Raw genomic sequence first — 16,925 nt, forward strand, 5'->3', positions numbered from 1 at the left:
ATAGTAGTAGATGCAGAATCGTTTCGGTCTACTTGTCACGGACGTGATGCCTATATACATGATCATGCCTAGATATTCTCATAACTATGCACTTTTCTATCAATTGCTCGACAGTAATTTGTTCACCCATTGTAATACTTATGCTATCTTGAGAGAAGGCACTAGTGAAACCTATGGCCCCCGGGTCTATCTTTTATCATATAATTTTCCCATCTACTTTATTTTGCTATCTTTACTTTCCAATCTATATCATAAAAATACCAAAAATACTTATCTTATCTTATTATCTCTATTAGATCTCACTTTCGCAAGTTACCGTGAAGGGATTGACAACCCCTTTATCGTGTTGGTTGCGAGGTTCTAGTTTGTTTGTGTAGGTGCGAGGGACTTGTGAGGAGCCTCCTATTGGATTGATACCTTGGTTCTCAAAAACCGAGGGAAATACTTATGCTACTTTGCTGCATCACCCTTTCCTCTTCAAGGGAAAACCAAAGAAGTGCTCAAGAGGTAGCATGGCTATGTCAATTGAACTCGACAGCTCCGGGTAGAAAGAATCGGTGGGGCCGAGTTTTGAATTAGGGTTTGGACATATTTGGATGGAGAAAGTGGCTGAGGGTTTTGGTGCAATATCACTAAGCACTTTGACCAAGTAGACCCTTAAGCAACACCTCATCCCCTTTTAATAGTATTGACTTTCCTATGGACTCAATGTGATCTTGGATCACTTAAATAGAAATGAAGAGTCTTGAGCTTTTGCCAATCTTTGTCCTTAGCATTTTGAGGGGTCCACACCTATAGTCCATGTCATGCCAATCATTGAACATCGTGAAATATTTATCTTGAATGGGCATTAGTTTAATGAGCTATATGTTGTTATGGATTACCAAAACCACCCAGTGATTAGTTGCACCTTCAGTCCCCCCTTTTTGGTAATTGATGACAACATATAGATCAAAGCTTTGATAAATGATTAAATAAATCAAATACATCATCGCATTGAGGAGTATGTGATAAGCAAGAGCTCCCCCTAATTTTTTGCATTATTAAAAAATTTGAGTTTGAATGCAAATGCACACTTGATTAGGATCATGGGTCACTCTTCCATGTCACATACATCTTGGTGGAGCGCACAAAATGACATGAGTGAAATAACATGCATGCATCACCAAAGATATAAGTGAATGATTATACACAAATAATTATAGGGATAAGCATTAAGCACACATTAAGCAAACCACACAACCAAGCGTAGATCAAGTAGCACGGCTCAAACAAAAATAGTAGAAAAAACTCAATAAAACGAAAGAGCAAAAGGCGAGACACACACTCTCTCTTTCTCTCTCTCGAAGCCTATGATCTATACACTTCCTCCACCTTTGGCAACAAGTTACCACAAAGCTTGAAAAGGTATAGAGCTATACGTCTCTCTAGGCACGATCCTCCGGGGCTCCTGAAGGGGTCTTCTGACTTGTGGCTCCTGTGTGCGTAGATGGCATTGAGAGAACTATGTCTACAAATGCCTCTGCTAAAGTCTACTAAACTGGTGGTGTAGACACTGGAGGTGGCACTGTAGCAATAGTGGCAGGTTTAGAGTGAGTGGTCCTTGTGTCTGTAACTGGCACGATTGAAGACCTGCACTACAAAAAAAATACACTTCTATGATGATACATGTTTGTCACAGTAGGTCACGTTTTCTGTCATGCATGTACATCCATGATGATTTTATGACAGAATCAAGATAGTCATACTTGTGCTGTCGTAGAAGTGTTCCATGACAATACCAAAATTATCATCACGGAAGTGTCCACTTCCATGACGATAAATGGCGCGTCATAGAAGTGCTTTCGTCAAGGGTAACCGACACGTGGCATCCACCGTAACGGGTCGCCGTTAAGCTATCAAGTTCCGGTTTGGATCCGATAACCCGTTAGAAGCCCCGACCAATGGGGATTTTCCACGTGTAAAATTCTCATTCGCCGGAGGATCCATGTGTCGGCTCAGCGTTGGGACAGATGTCATCCACTCATAGTACGGGAGGCATCTATGATACGTCGGCACGTGGCAAGGCCCAAAGTGGCCCATTCCGGTGAAAAAGGTCGGCCCAGTAAAAATTAGCAGGCCGGCCCATATAAAGCTTACTTGTGTCAGGTCCATTTAAGCCCACGATCCATATGAGATGTGCCAATTTGGCCCGTTAATGATTTGACATTGCAACCCATCGTCAGTTCGAGCCTGTTAACAACTCGCTATATATTTGGGCTCAATATTGGCCCGATGTGGTTTCGTCCTGTTAACGGCCCATTCAAGGGATGGGCCAATTTTGAGGATGTACATCTTTCGGCCTTTTAGCGACCCATTCAAGTGTTGGGCCAATTTCCGGCCCGGTGTGTCTTTCAGCCTGTTAATGGCCCATAAATGAGCTGGGCCACTTGCAGTCGGACCTAAGTTTTGGCCTTTTAACGGCCCATGCACTTCATGGTCCAATACCAACCCGGTTTCTCTTTCTGCCTGCTAAAGGCCCACAATACAGTTGGGCCATATATAGTATGACCTGACTTTCGGCCTCTTAGCAGCCCATGCTCTTCATGGTCCAGTACGAGCCCGCTTTCTCTTTCGGCCTGCTAAAGGCCCACAGTATAGTTAGGCCATATGTAGGGCGACCTTAGTATCGGCCTGTTAACGACCCGTGAAATCAAATGGGCCCACTTGTTGCCTGCTTCGATGTCAGCCTGTTAATGACCCAGGAGGTATCATGGCCGAGCATTAACTATCGCCCCGTTTCAATTATAGCGACCCAGTAGAGCTTTCGCCTGATTACGCCCCATTAACTTAATGGACCCACTAAAGTTCAAACATGTTTGTAGGCCCAATTAGATAATTTGAGCCCATTATGATGAGCAATTATGCACAGGACCAAAACTGATCAATCAAAGGCCTATGATAATTTTGGCCCCTACGAGCCCATTAGGGAAGCCCATTAAGGGCAGTGGGCTGCTTCCTTCATATAGGGCCCACGATTGTTCATGCTAACTAATAATTTCATTGCTTTTTTTGCTTCCTAGCGACCAGTTAGCTGGAATGTGAGGCGCGCTAAGCAAAGGTATGGCATACAAGGGAAAACATTGCACAACATATATTACAGGAAATTACATCCACTGGGCAATCAAAGATTGATGCCAGTGCAAATAAATGAATAGACCCTAACGATCTACAACGTCACAATCTGCAACCTCAGTGCGGATGATGCCCATAAGCATGTGAGCAAGTTCTTCCCTCTTTGCTACACTTTCTCTGAAAACATTGTTTAGTTGTTGTTGCGCAAGAATGTGCACCTCTGTTTCCTCCACGATTTCCATCATTGCTTCATCTAGTAATTGGTTCACAAACATACATTTTTTCCGTTGCATTCGAGACAGAGGAAACTAAACAGATTCAGATGGCAATTTTGGTAGGCTTGTATTATTCATAGTGGAGAGGGTCTCGACCACTACATCATAACATAAATTAGGAGGGGAACCGGACAGATTAATCAAGAGTTATTGCCATATTACCTGGCCTAGATTTATTGGAAAGAAACAATGGGGTTGCCTCACTGTTTTCGGAGTTTGTCTTCTTATCTTCAATAGCCCGCACCAAATTAACACACTAGCATTGCTATCATTGGCCAGGTCAGATAATAGGAAAGTAACATTGACACAACGAACGTTTGGGAAACTAGACCACACTAGCCTACACCAAATTAACACAACATGGTATAGCTATCATCAGCCACGTAAGGTAATACGAAAGCAACATTGACACAATGAATGAATGGGCAACCAGAGCAGCACTACAATTCAATAATTTGCATGATATGAGACAGTACACTCATGCAACTCAGTATGCAAAACTACCAGGCAACTTTCCTTACAAAAATGAACATTGTCACCTTTAATTATACATTTTGCTACAAATAAATTTTGATCAGATAAATGTTGGATTCACGCCGACTAAAAAAAATACATGCTGATGTAAAAATATAGTGATATACAATAGGTACTTACATCAGCATTGGAGCACACAGAATTCCCGCAAGATACTTTCCACGAATACGATACCAGTGCAGAAAGTCTTCTATCCGTTAAGCTTATTTTCTAAAAGAGAGATGGGTAAGAAACATGTAGAAAATATGATTAGAATGCTATAAAATTTCATGATGCGAGTATACGCACACACTTCTTAGAATGGAGTCGACATATTTTTGCTGGACTGGAGCGGACTAGTTCTTTGGCCACTGGAATCCGCTTATTATCATCAGGAGTTGGGTTTCTCTATGCTAGAGCAGTATCTATGAAAACTGGGGTTGGTTTACTATCTCCTGGCGTTTTGATCTTTTGCAAAGACCTTATTTGTAACCCTTTAGATTCTAATATAGCCGTCTTCCCGTTGCATGCCTTATATAGAAGAATGGTGCTTCAATTATAAAACATGCTACAATAGAGAGATGGAATAGGTACTGAAGAATAGAAAGGCATGACATATTGAAATGTATTCCCTCCATTCGGAAATAAATGGATGAGTCAAGGCATATTTCAGTTCTAGATACATCCATTTTTATCCATTCCTGCGACATGTAATCCGGACGGAGGGAGTATGATGTAAGAGCTAGGGATATGACAGGACAATATAGTAAAAAATAGTAGTGAAATGTAAAATTATATGCTAGCGGAACACATACAGAAAAACACTAAGGCAACATATGAGTGTATGATTGGGAAACTAAGATGGCATTGCAACACACCACTAGAACAACACTTCAATGTAAAAAAATGGTCTGGTAGACAGATGAAGTACATACTGATGGATAACAATGCATAAGATATTCAGAAGCATGATGTCCAAACTAAGCAGATGGCATTGCGATAGAGTAGAATGACAGTACTTGAATTTGAAAACATGTTATCATGAATGGAATAGCTATTGAAAAACAGGAAGGCATGACATATTTACATGCATGATTAGCAGGCTAAGCACATGGCATTGCAACAGAGTAAATTCACTCTAGGACATTATATGCATGTTGTACCCATATCACGAGCCAAGTTAGAGCAAGGACCTTGTGGGTTGAAGAAGATTCATCATCTTTCTGCAAGTCTTGTGAAGAATTGCCTTTACATGTTCCATCATATTGGGTATCATTGACATCAAGTTTGTTGGTCGTTACATTGCTCCGTGAGGTTCTTGTGGATATATTAGTGTGTGCAATTATATTTGACATGCATGGAAGACAACTAGTAGTTAGATTTATGTAATGAGTGCCTGTAGGAGACGACATAAATAGTAGGATTGGGGTTAACTAGCAGCAACAGGTCTAAAAAACTAAAGGTAGAACACAAATGAAAGCTACAAAATATGTATCGTTTGTACTCGAGATTAACTAGATGGCACACAAAAGTATTAAAGAACAACATAGGTAATACTAGAAGTGGTATAATACTATAATCACCAGCCTGTGGGATAGCATTGGCTGATGGATGATAACTATGGAACAACGTTACCTAAAGAACAAGTCTCTTAGCTGAACTATATGGAACATCGTTAACTCCTGAACAAGACCCATAAGAGATCAACATGAATATACAGTGAAATGTGATAATCTATTTTCCATGCTTAGATGAATAACAAAGCCATAAATGTTGCACACAAGTAAGATGAGGGTACAACCTATCTGGCCGCCATCCATAGGAATGAGCATCATGTGTTGACTTGTCGATGGCCCTGCAGTTGTTGTGGCTGTCCATGTCGGGCACGCGCATTCGATGCAAGGAACTATTGAGTGGGGACTATAGCTCCCTTCTGGCGTATGCTTCCCTTGTTGGAGAAGCTGTGGTGAGAAGGAAGACAGTGTGGCTGAAGATGTGAAGATGCAGAAAACGCATAATGTTAAGAATGACACATATCTCTGATCTGAAGAAATACCCTAAGAAATCAACAGTAAGGTATGAGAGTGATCACACGTCTGTTGACTGAAGACTAAATTGGGGTCTGATGTCTACTACACAACCTTCTTCTTGTAGACGTTGTTGGGCCTGCAAGTGCACATGTTTGTAGGACAGTAGAAAATTTCCCTCAAGTGGATGACCTAAGGTTTATCAATCCGTGGGAGGCATAGGATGAAGATGGTCTCTCTCAAACAACCCTGCAACCAAATAACAAAGAGTCTCTTGTGTCCCCAACACACCCAATACAATGGTAAATTGTATAGGTGCACTAGTTCGGCGAAGAGATGGTGATACAAGTGCAATATGGATGGTAGATAAAGGTATTTGTAATCTGAACTTATAAAAACAGCAAGGTAACTAATGATAAAAGTGAGCGCAAACGGTATTGCAATGATAGGAAACAAGGCATAGGGTTCATACTTTCACTAGTGCAAGTTCTCTCAACAATAATAACATAGATAGATCATATAACAATCCCTCAACATGCAACAAAGAGTCACTCCAAAGACACTAATAGCGGAGAACAAACAAAGAGATTATGGTAGGGTACGAAACCACCTCAAAGTTATCCTTTCTGTTCTATCTATTCAAGAGTTCATAGTAAAATAACATGAAGCTATTCTTTCCGCTCAATCTATCATAGAGTTCATACTAGAATAACACCTTAAGACACAAATCAACCAAAACCCTAATGTTACCTAGATACTCCATTGTCACCTCAAGTATCCGTGGGCATGATTATACGATAATCATCACACAATCTTAGATTCATCTATTCAACCAACGCAAAGTACTTCAAAGAGTGCCCCAAAGTTTCTACCGGAGAGTCAAGACAAAAACGTGTGCCAACCCCTATGCATAGGTTCATGGGCGGAACCCGCAAGTTGGTCACCAAAGCATACATCAAGTGGCACATGATATCCCATTGTCACCACAGATAAGCACGACAAGACATACATCAAGTGTTCTCAAATCATAAAAGACTCAATCCGATAAGATAAGTTCAAAGGGAAAACTCAATCCATTACAAGAGAGTAGAGGGGGAGAAACATCATAAGATCCAACTATAATAGCAAAGCTCGGGATACATCAAGATCGTGCCATAGAGGGAACACGAGAGAGAACACGAGAGAGACAGATCAAACACATAGCTACTGGTACATACCCTCAGCCCCGAGGGTGAACTACTCCCTCCTCGTCATGGATAGCGTCGGGATGATGAAGATGGCCACCGGTGAGGGATTCCCCCTCCGGCAGGGTGCTGGAACGGGCTCCCGAGAGGTTTTTGGTGGCTACAGAGGCTTGCGGCGGCGGAACTCCCGATCTATCTTCTTCGTGGATGTTTTAGGGTACGTGGGACTATATAGGCGAAAGAAGTCATCGGGAGGTGCTCGAGGGGCCCACGAGACAGGGGGCGCGCCCAGGGGGGTGGGTGCGCCCTCCTATCTCCTGGCCTCCTCGAGGATCTTCTGACGTGAACTCCAAGTCTCTAGGATCATATTCTTCCAAAAAATCACTTTGCCGAAGGTTTCATTCCGTTTGGACTCCGTTTGATATTCCTTTTCTTCGAAATACTGAAACAGACAATAAAACAGCAATAGGGGCTGGGCCTCCGGTTAATAGGTTAGTCCCAAAAGTAATATAAAAATGTATAATAAAGCCCGTAATCATTCAAAACAGATAATAAAATAGCATGAATGCTTCATAAATTATAGATACGTTGGAGACGTATCAGCATCCCCAAGCTTAATTCCTACTCGTCCTCAAGTAGGTAAATGATAAAGAAAGAATTTATGAAGTGTGAATGCTTGTAGGTGCACAAGTTTGATCAATGATAATTTCAATCATATTTTCTAGCATGATTATATGTCATAGCAGTAGTTCATCTCATTAAACTTTTCATAATCAAGTAACAAGCAATTCACATGTTAAAGCATAGACCATAAACTTTCTTGAAAGCTAGCAAACTTCATTCTTAGTCATCAAACAATTGCAATTCATCTTATTTTCAGGAAGGGTCTATGTCAGAGCTTTGATTTAGCAAACTTCACATACTCAACTATCATATAGTCTTCTACAGTTGCTAACACTCACACAATACTTGTGGTTATGAAGTTTTAATCAGACACAGAGAAAGATAGGGGCTTATAATGTTGCCTCCAAACGTATTCACCTTGGGTGATGTCAACAATAATAGTTCATGCTAACGTACATCCAATTGGATATATATATCAGGATCACCCTAACACAAAGTGCCTGCCAAAGGATAAAATGAAAAAGGGAAAGGTGAAGATCACCTTGACTCTTGCATAAAGTAAAAGATAGGCCCTTCGCAGAGGGAAGCAGAGGTTGTCATGCGCTTTTAGGGTTGGATACACAAAATCTTAATGCGAAAGAACGTCACTTTATATTACCACTTGTATATGGACCTTTATTATGCAGTCCATCGCTTTTATTGCTTCCATAACAAGATCGTACACAGCTTATTTTCTCCGTACTAATAAATCATGCATATTTAGAGAGCAATTTTTATTGCTTGCACCTATGACAACTTACTTGAAGGATCTTACTCAATCCATAGGTAGATATGGTGGACTCTCATGGCAAAACTGGGTTTAAGGATATTTGGAAACACAAGTAGTATGTCTACTTGGTGTGAGGAATTTTGGCTAGCATGAGGGGGAAAGGCAAGCTCAACATGTTTGAATGATCCATGACAATATACTTTAACTGAGATGTGAGAAAACATAACCCATTACGTTGTATTCCTTGTCCAACATCAACTCTTTAGCATGTCATACTTAATGAGTGCTCACAATTATAAAAGATGTCCATGATAATATATTTATATGTGAAATCTCTCTTCCTTCAATATTCTTTCATGAATTGTTCAAATGACCAATACAATGTTTGCTAACCTTCAATAAATTTACAACCTATACTTCTTAGATGTGAAGTCATTAATTCCCATGGGATAAGCAAATGAAACATATATAATTTCAGATTTGTGACATTCAACTCATTCAACCATTTACTCACAGGATATAAGTGAAGCACACGAGTAAATGACAGACTACTCCAAAAAGATATAAGTGAAGATCAATGAGTAGTTAAATAATTATGCAACTATGTGAAGACTCTCTGTCATTTAAGAATTTCGGATCTTGATATTTTATTCAAACAGCAAGCAAAACAAAATAAAATGACATTGCAAGGATAGCACAACTCATGTGAAGAAGCAAAAACTTAGGTTCAACCGATACTAGCCGATGATTGTTGAAGAAGAAAGGTGGGATGCCTACCGGGGCATCCCCAAGCTTAGATGCTTGAGACTTCTTGAAATATTATATTGGGGTGCCTTGGGCATCCCCAAGCTTGAACTTTTGTGTCTCCTTAATCCCTTTCATGTCGGTTTCCCTTTTTATCAAAAGCTTCATCCACACCAAACTCAACAAGAACTCGTGAGATAGGTTAGTATAAACCAATGAAAAACCTTATCATTTTCTACTGTAACAAATTACTAAAATTGTTATTCAACATTGCATACTAAATGCCTCTGTATATTTAACACTCCTACCCTCAAATAGAATCATGAAACAAGCAAACATATGCAAACAAACATAACAGCAATCTGCCAAAACAGTATAGTTTGTAAAGAATGCAAGATTCATCATACTTCCCTAACTCCAAAAATTATGAGAAAAAAACAGAGCTGTAGAAGATTTATCAGAGCTCATCATGCAAAAATATTCAACATTATATCGCTCTCTGACTTTTCTAGGGAATTTTTGCAACAGTGGTAAACTTTCTGTTTTCGAAACAGCAACATGTATACTAGCAAAATAAGCATGGTAAAGGCTATCCTTGACATTTTTATTGAAAATATAGATGCAAAACATTATTCTAAATAACAGCAAGCAAATACCAACAAAAGAAAATGATGCTCCAAGCAAAACACATATCATGTGGCGATTAAAAATATAGCTCCAAGTAAAGTTACCGATGAACGAAGACGAAAGAGGGGATGCCTTCCGGGGCATCCCCAAGCTTAGGCTCTTGGTTGTCCTTGGATATTACCTTGGGGTGCCTTGGGAATCCTCAAGCTTAGGCTCTTACCACTCCTTATTCCATAGTCCATCGAATCATTACCCAAAACTTGAAAACTTCAACCACACAAAACTCAACACAAAACTCGTAAGCTTCGTTAGTACAAGAAAATAAACCACCACTTTAAGGTACTGTAATGAACTCATTCTAAATTCATATTGGTGTTAAACCTACTGTATTCCAACTTCTCTATGGTTCATATCCTTACATACTAGCCATAGATTCATCAAAATAAGCAAACAACACATAGAAAACAGAATATCTCAAAACAGAACAGTCTGTAGTAATCTGTATCAAACGTATACTTATGGAACCCCAAAAATTATGAAATAAATTGGTGGACCTGAGTAATTTGTCTATTAATAATCTGAAAAAATAATCAACCTAAAATCACTCTCCAATAAAAAATGGAAGCTAATCTCGTGAGCGCTAAAGTTTCTGTTTTTTACAGCAAGATCACAAAGACTTCACCCAAGGCTTCCCAAAGGCTCTACTTGGCACTTTATTGAAACAAAAGCTATAAAACATGATTAATACAGTAGAATAATCATGTTAACACACAAAAATAGTAAGGGTAAATATTGGGTTGTCTCCCAACAAGCTATTTTCTTTAATGGCTTTCTAGCTAGGCATGATGATGACAATGATGCTCACATAAAGGATAAGAATTGAAACATAACGGGAGCATCGTGAAGAATATGACTAGCACATTTAAGTCTAACCCACTTCCTATGAATAGGGATTTTGTGAGAAAATAACTTATGGGAACAATAATCAACTAGCATAGGAAGGTAAAACAAGCATAGCTTCAAAAATTTCAACACATAGAGAGGAAACTTGACATTATTGCAATTGATACAAGCATATGTTCCTCCCTCATAATAGTTTTCAGTAGCATCATGAATGAATTTAACAATATAACCAGCACCCAAAGCATTCTTTTCATGATCTACAGGCATAGAAAATTTACTACTCTCCACATAAGCAAAATTCTTCTCGTTCGGAATGGTGGGAGTATCATAAGAGACTTGAACACTATAAATTGTTTCCACATTAAAAGAGTAATGTTCAGAAAAAGGGTAATCATAATCATGACAAGTTTTATAAATATAATCATCACTACTTTTTATAGCATAAGTTTCATCACAATAATCATCATAAGTAGCAACTTTGTTCTCATCATAATCGATTGAAACCTCTCCCAAGATAGTGGAATCATCACTAAATAAAGTTGACACTCTTCCAAATACACTTTCATAAATATTATAAGATTCAATATCCTCCAAAATAGTGGGATTGCTACTTCCTAAAGTTGAAACTCTTCCAAACCAACTTTCATCAATATAATCATCATAGGTACAAGGCATGCTATCATCATAACAATTTTGCATATCAAAACTTGGGAGGCTAAAAATATCATCTTCATTAAACGTAGCATCCCCAAGCTTGGGACAAACATTAATTTCAGCAAATATATTCTCAAATATTTCATCCTCATCAAACATAGCTTCCCCAAGCCTGGGCCTTTTCATATCATAAGCATAATAATCATCAATAGTATGGATAGCACCAATAGTATAGCAATTATCATCATCACAACGAGTAGTAGGAGCAACATCATTTGGGAGGGATACCTTTTTTATCTTTCCTGCTCCTTCTATTCCTTTTCTTCTTCACATTATGTGTGGGTTCAACCATCTTCTTTGAGCTCCTTATAGATGAGATTGGTTGAATAGAAGGCTCTTCCTCGATACCTGATTCATCATAAGAAATAATAGGAGGATATTGGGAAGACTCTTCCCTTTCATTAGTATTCTCATCATCTTCTATTTGCTTTCTTTTCTTTAGGTAATTGGCAATATAAGGATTTTCAATGCAATTCACTGTACAATACATATAAATCTTCTCTAGATCAAAACCAAGAACTCTATCAAGATTAAAATTTGGAATACCCTCAGTTATACGTTTCATTTCTTCATACCCCAAAAGAAGACTAAGCTCTTTATGATGCTCAAGGGTAATCAAATTATCACAATTTTTGGATACGGTTTGGTCATGAAACAATTTGCATTAGAGATTTAAATGACCACGTTCATTGCAAAGTTCACAAGGAGCGCGAAAAATATTGAATTTTTCAGCACAAACATCAAGACTTTCTTGCAACCTTTTAGTTTCTAAATACCTATGCCTCTTGCAATATATATCTTCTCTATTTGGTGTGTTCATGCAAAAATGCACTCCACAAAAGTTGACACGCTCATAAGAGATATTTTCATCATGACTAGTGCAATCATCATTAGTACTATGGATATTCAAAGAGTTCATACTAACAACATTGCAATCATGCTCATCATTCAAAGATTTAGTGCAAAACATTGTATAGATTAATTTTTCTAGCACTTGAGCACAACTTTCCTTACCATCATTCTCACGAAAGATATTAAAAAGGTGAAGCGCATGAGACAAACTCAATTCCATTTTTTTGTAGTTTTCTTTTATAAACTAAACTAGTGATAAAACAAGAAAAAAAAGATTCGATTGCAAGATCTAAAGATATACCTTCAAGCACTCACCTCCCCGGCAACGGCGCTAGAAAAGAGCTTAGTTGACGGGGTGTGAGTGCCGCTTACCTAGCCTCCCCGGCAACGGCGCCAGAAAAGAGCTTGATGTCTACTACACAACCTTCTTCTTATAGACGTAGCAAATTTCCCTCAAGTGGATGACCTAAGGTTTATCAATCCGTGGGAGGCGTAGGATGAAGATGGTCTCTCTCAAACAACCCTACAACCAAATAACAAATAGTCTCTTGTGTCCCCAACACACCTAATACAATGGTAAATTGTATAGGTGCACTAGTTTGGCGAAGAAATGGTGATACAAGTGCAATATGGATGGTAGATAAAGGTATTTGTAATATGAAATTATAAAAACAGCAAGGTAACTAATGATAAAAGTGAGCGTAAATGGTATTGCAATGATAGGAAACAAGGCATAGGGTTCATACTTTCACTAGTGCAAGTTCTCTCAACAATAATAACATAGATAGATCATATAACAATCCCTCAACATGCAACAAAGAGTCACTCCAAAGACACTAATAGCGGAGAACAAACGAAGAGATTATGGTAGGGTACGAAACCACCTCAAAGTTATCCTTTCTGTTCTATCTATTCAAGAGTTCGTAGTAAAATAACATGAAGTTATTCTTTCCGCTCAATCTATCATAGAGTTCATACTAGAATAACACCTTAAGACACAAATCAACCAAAACCCTAATGTCACCTAGATATTCCATTGTCACCTCAAGTATCCGTGGGCATGATTATATGATAAGCATCACACAATCTCAGATTCATCTATTCAACCAACGCAAAGTACTTCAAAAGAGTTCCCCAAAGTTTCTACCGAGAGTCAAGACGAAAACATGTTCCAACCCCTATGCATAGGTTCATGGGCGGAACTCGCAAGTTGGTCACCAAAACATACATCAAGTGGCACATGATATCCCATTGTCACCACAGATAAGCACAACAAGACATACATCAAGTGTTCTCAAATCATAAAAGACTCAATCCGATAAGATAACTTCAAAGGGAAAACTCAATCCATTACAAGAGAGTAGAGGGGGAGAAACATCATAAGGTCCAACTATAATAGCAAAGCTTGGGATACATCAAGATCGTGCCATAGAGCGAACACGAGAGAGAACACGAGAGAGAGAGATCAAACACATAGCTACTGGTACATACCCTCAGCCCCGAGGGTGAACTACTCCCTCCTCGTCATGGATAGCACCGGGATGATGAAGATGGCCACCAGTGAGGGATTCGCCCTCCGGCAGGGTGCCAGAACGGGCTCCCGAGAGGTTTTTGGTGGCTACAGAGGCTTGCGGTGGTGGAACTCGCGATCTATCTTCTCCGTGGATGTTTTTAGGGTACGTGGGACTATATAGGCGAAAGAAGTCGGTCGGGAGGTGCTCGAGGGGCCCACGAGACAGGGGGGCACGCCCAGGGGGGTGGGCGCGCCCTCCTATCTCCTAGCCTCCTCGAGGATCTTCTGACGTGAACTCCAAGTCTCCAGGATCATATTCTTCAAAAAAATCACTCTGCCGAAGGTTTCATTCCGTTTGGACTCCGTTTGATATTCCTTTTCTTCGAAATACTAAAACAAGCAATAAAACAGCAATATGGGCTGGGCCTCCGGTTAATAGGTTAGTCCCAAAAGTAATATAAAAGTGTACAATAAAGCCCATAATCATTCAAAACAGATAATAAAATAGCATGAATGCTTCATAAATTATAGATACGTTGGGGACGCATCAGGGTCACGCGATTTTATTTTATTTTGGTACTGTTCGATCTATGCTGGATGGCTTGATGGCCGTCTTGTGCCCCCCAGCTGACACTGTTCAGAATCTTCCCCGAAGAGCCAGCGACCACCGGTAGAGCAGCCTGCCTCTGCCATCCGTGGCCGTGAGAGCTACGGCCAAAACCTCGCTCCCCGCCCCACCGCGTTGTCGTGGTTGCGCCGCCCCCGGCCAATCCACAAAGACTCGCCGTCATCTAGATCTGGCGGCGGTAGTACCTTCAACCCACGCAACTCTAAGATAGCCATGTAAGTGGTGCTTCTGTGGCAAACTTGCGCCCCCGCACCCTTACGTTAGATAACAGCCAACCGACAGCCTAGGAGCTCTGCCGCCTCGAGGGGTGCTGCTTCCCATTGGGAATTGATTGGACAGAATAAAAATTCAGAAGGTGAAGTAGGCAGCTCCAGCTGCTGAGTCGGTGAGGCCGGCGCGGTTGCGATGGCTACCGGCGGCAGGAAAGCAGAGATGTCGCAACGGTCGACGGCTATGGGGAAGCAGTGTCGGGGCCCTGGACGCACCCTAAGTTGGAGCCGCTCCGACACCGTGCACAACAGCGGGGGTGAATCGGCTCCGGTATGGTTCACATGGCCGTCGTCGAGGTAGCTCCGGCAGCACGGAGTAAGAGGCAGATGACCCAGTGCACGACGATAAACGGACAACGTCTCCGGCACTGGGGAGTAGGGCGGCGATGAATTTGGCACGGTGGGGGGGGGCACCATGGAGGAGGGGCTGAGGTTTCACGGCTGGGAAGAAGGGAGCTCCTGGAGATAAGGTGATTTGGCGCCCATGAGGTATGAATGGGGAATTGGGAGGGGGAACCATGTGAGACGCATTTGTCTGAAATGTGGGGGGAGTTAGAGTTCTACCCCTGCCTTTAGGCTTTTGGGCTTGGGTCTATGTACTGAGGGTTGGGGATAGTAGAGTAACTTTGCTTCTCCCAAATAGTGGGCGTGAGCGATTTCGGGCGTGTTTTGAAATAGTGGGCGCGAGCGATTTTGGGCGAGGAGGGCGTCTTTTGAAATAGTCGACGCGAGCGATTTCAGGCGAGGAGAGGGTGTTTTGCCGCCCACGGTTTATGAATTATTTGGCACATGTCATTTTGGTCGAGGAGAAGGCGTGCTTGGATGAAGTTACGAACCTACCCTTGATGTACAACGGGCCAATTGATGCGTGTCCCACATAGGCCGGTAATTTCGCGTCTCCCATTTATTTGCTCGTGCGAATTCCATCGAGCAGAGGGTGTTTAGCGGTTCATTCAAATTTTGGGAGAACAAGCATCCACGTCTACCTTACCAAGTCAATTCCAATCAAATTTTAAAATATTAGCTTGCCACTTCTTTTTTAGATGGAGAGATGATGCTCGAGACTAATGTGTTTTTACATGCTCGTTGCTAACGATTTACTGTGTGACAAATAGTTGACCCACTAAAAAACGGGAATCAAACCCAAAATTAAATATCTTGATTCAATGAAATAGCTAGTTCACCAGGTCAAAATAGTGAACTAAATCCAAAATTGAACACCTCAATCGAGTAGCATGTTGTACAATATTATAGTACTCCATGAACATGTTGAAAGTCAAATTAATGAACTTGTTTGATACGCATATCTCCGTCCATGTGTGGATTGCAGACAACATGTTCTCCAATTTAAATATTTGAATGCAAGTTTATATCGAAACATGGTTTATATCAGTCTTTGATGCATAAAACATGACCTCCCCCTCTCCCGGGCTCCTGCTCTCTCTCTCTCGTCGACAATCTTCAATTCTACCGCATGCATCCAAACACAAACCTTGTTGGTCCCTCTCCCTCTCTCTCTTTATCTCTCTCTCTCTCTTTGTGTGGGGGGGGGTGAGGGAGTCCTGGATTAGGGGGTCTTCAGACAGCTGGACTATATACTTTGGCCAAACTGTTGGACTATGAAGATACAAGATTGAAGACTTCGTCCCATGTCCGGTGGGACTCTCCTTTGCGTGGAAGGCAAGCTTGGCAATTTGGATATGTAGATTTCCTTCTTTGTATCTGACTCTGTTGTAACCCTAGCCCCCTCTGGTGTCTATATAAATTGGAGGGTTTAGTCCGTAGGACAACAACAATCATAATCATAGGCTAGCTTCTACGGTTTAGCCTCTACGATCTCGTGGTAGATCAACTCTTGTAATACTCATATCATTAAGATCAATCAAGCAGGAAGTAGGGTATTACCTCCATCGAGAGGGCCCGAACCTGGGTAAACATTGTGTCCCCCACCTCCTGTTACCATTAGCCTTAGACGCACAATTCGGGACCCCCTACCTGAGATCCGCCGGTTTTGACACCGACATTGGTGCTTTCATTGAGAGTTCCACTGTGCCATCACGATAAGGCTTGATGGCTCCTTCAAGCATCTGCAATGATGCGATCCAGGGTGATGTTTTTCTCCCCGGACAGATCTTCGTATTCGGCGGCTTCGTACTACGGGCCAATTCG

Source organism: Triticum aestivum, chromosome 2B (assembly GCF_018294505.1).
Source record: "Triticum aestivum cultivar Chinese Spring chromosome 2B, IWGSC CS RefSeq v2.1, whole genome shotgun sequence".
NCBI lineage: Eukaryota > Viridiplantae > Streptophyta > Magnoliopsida > Poales > Poaceae > Triticum > Triticum aestivum.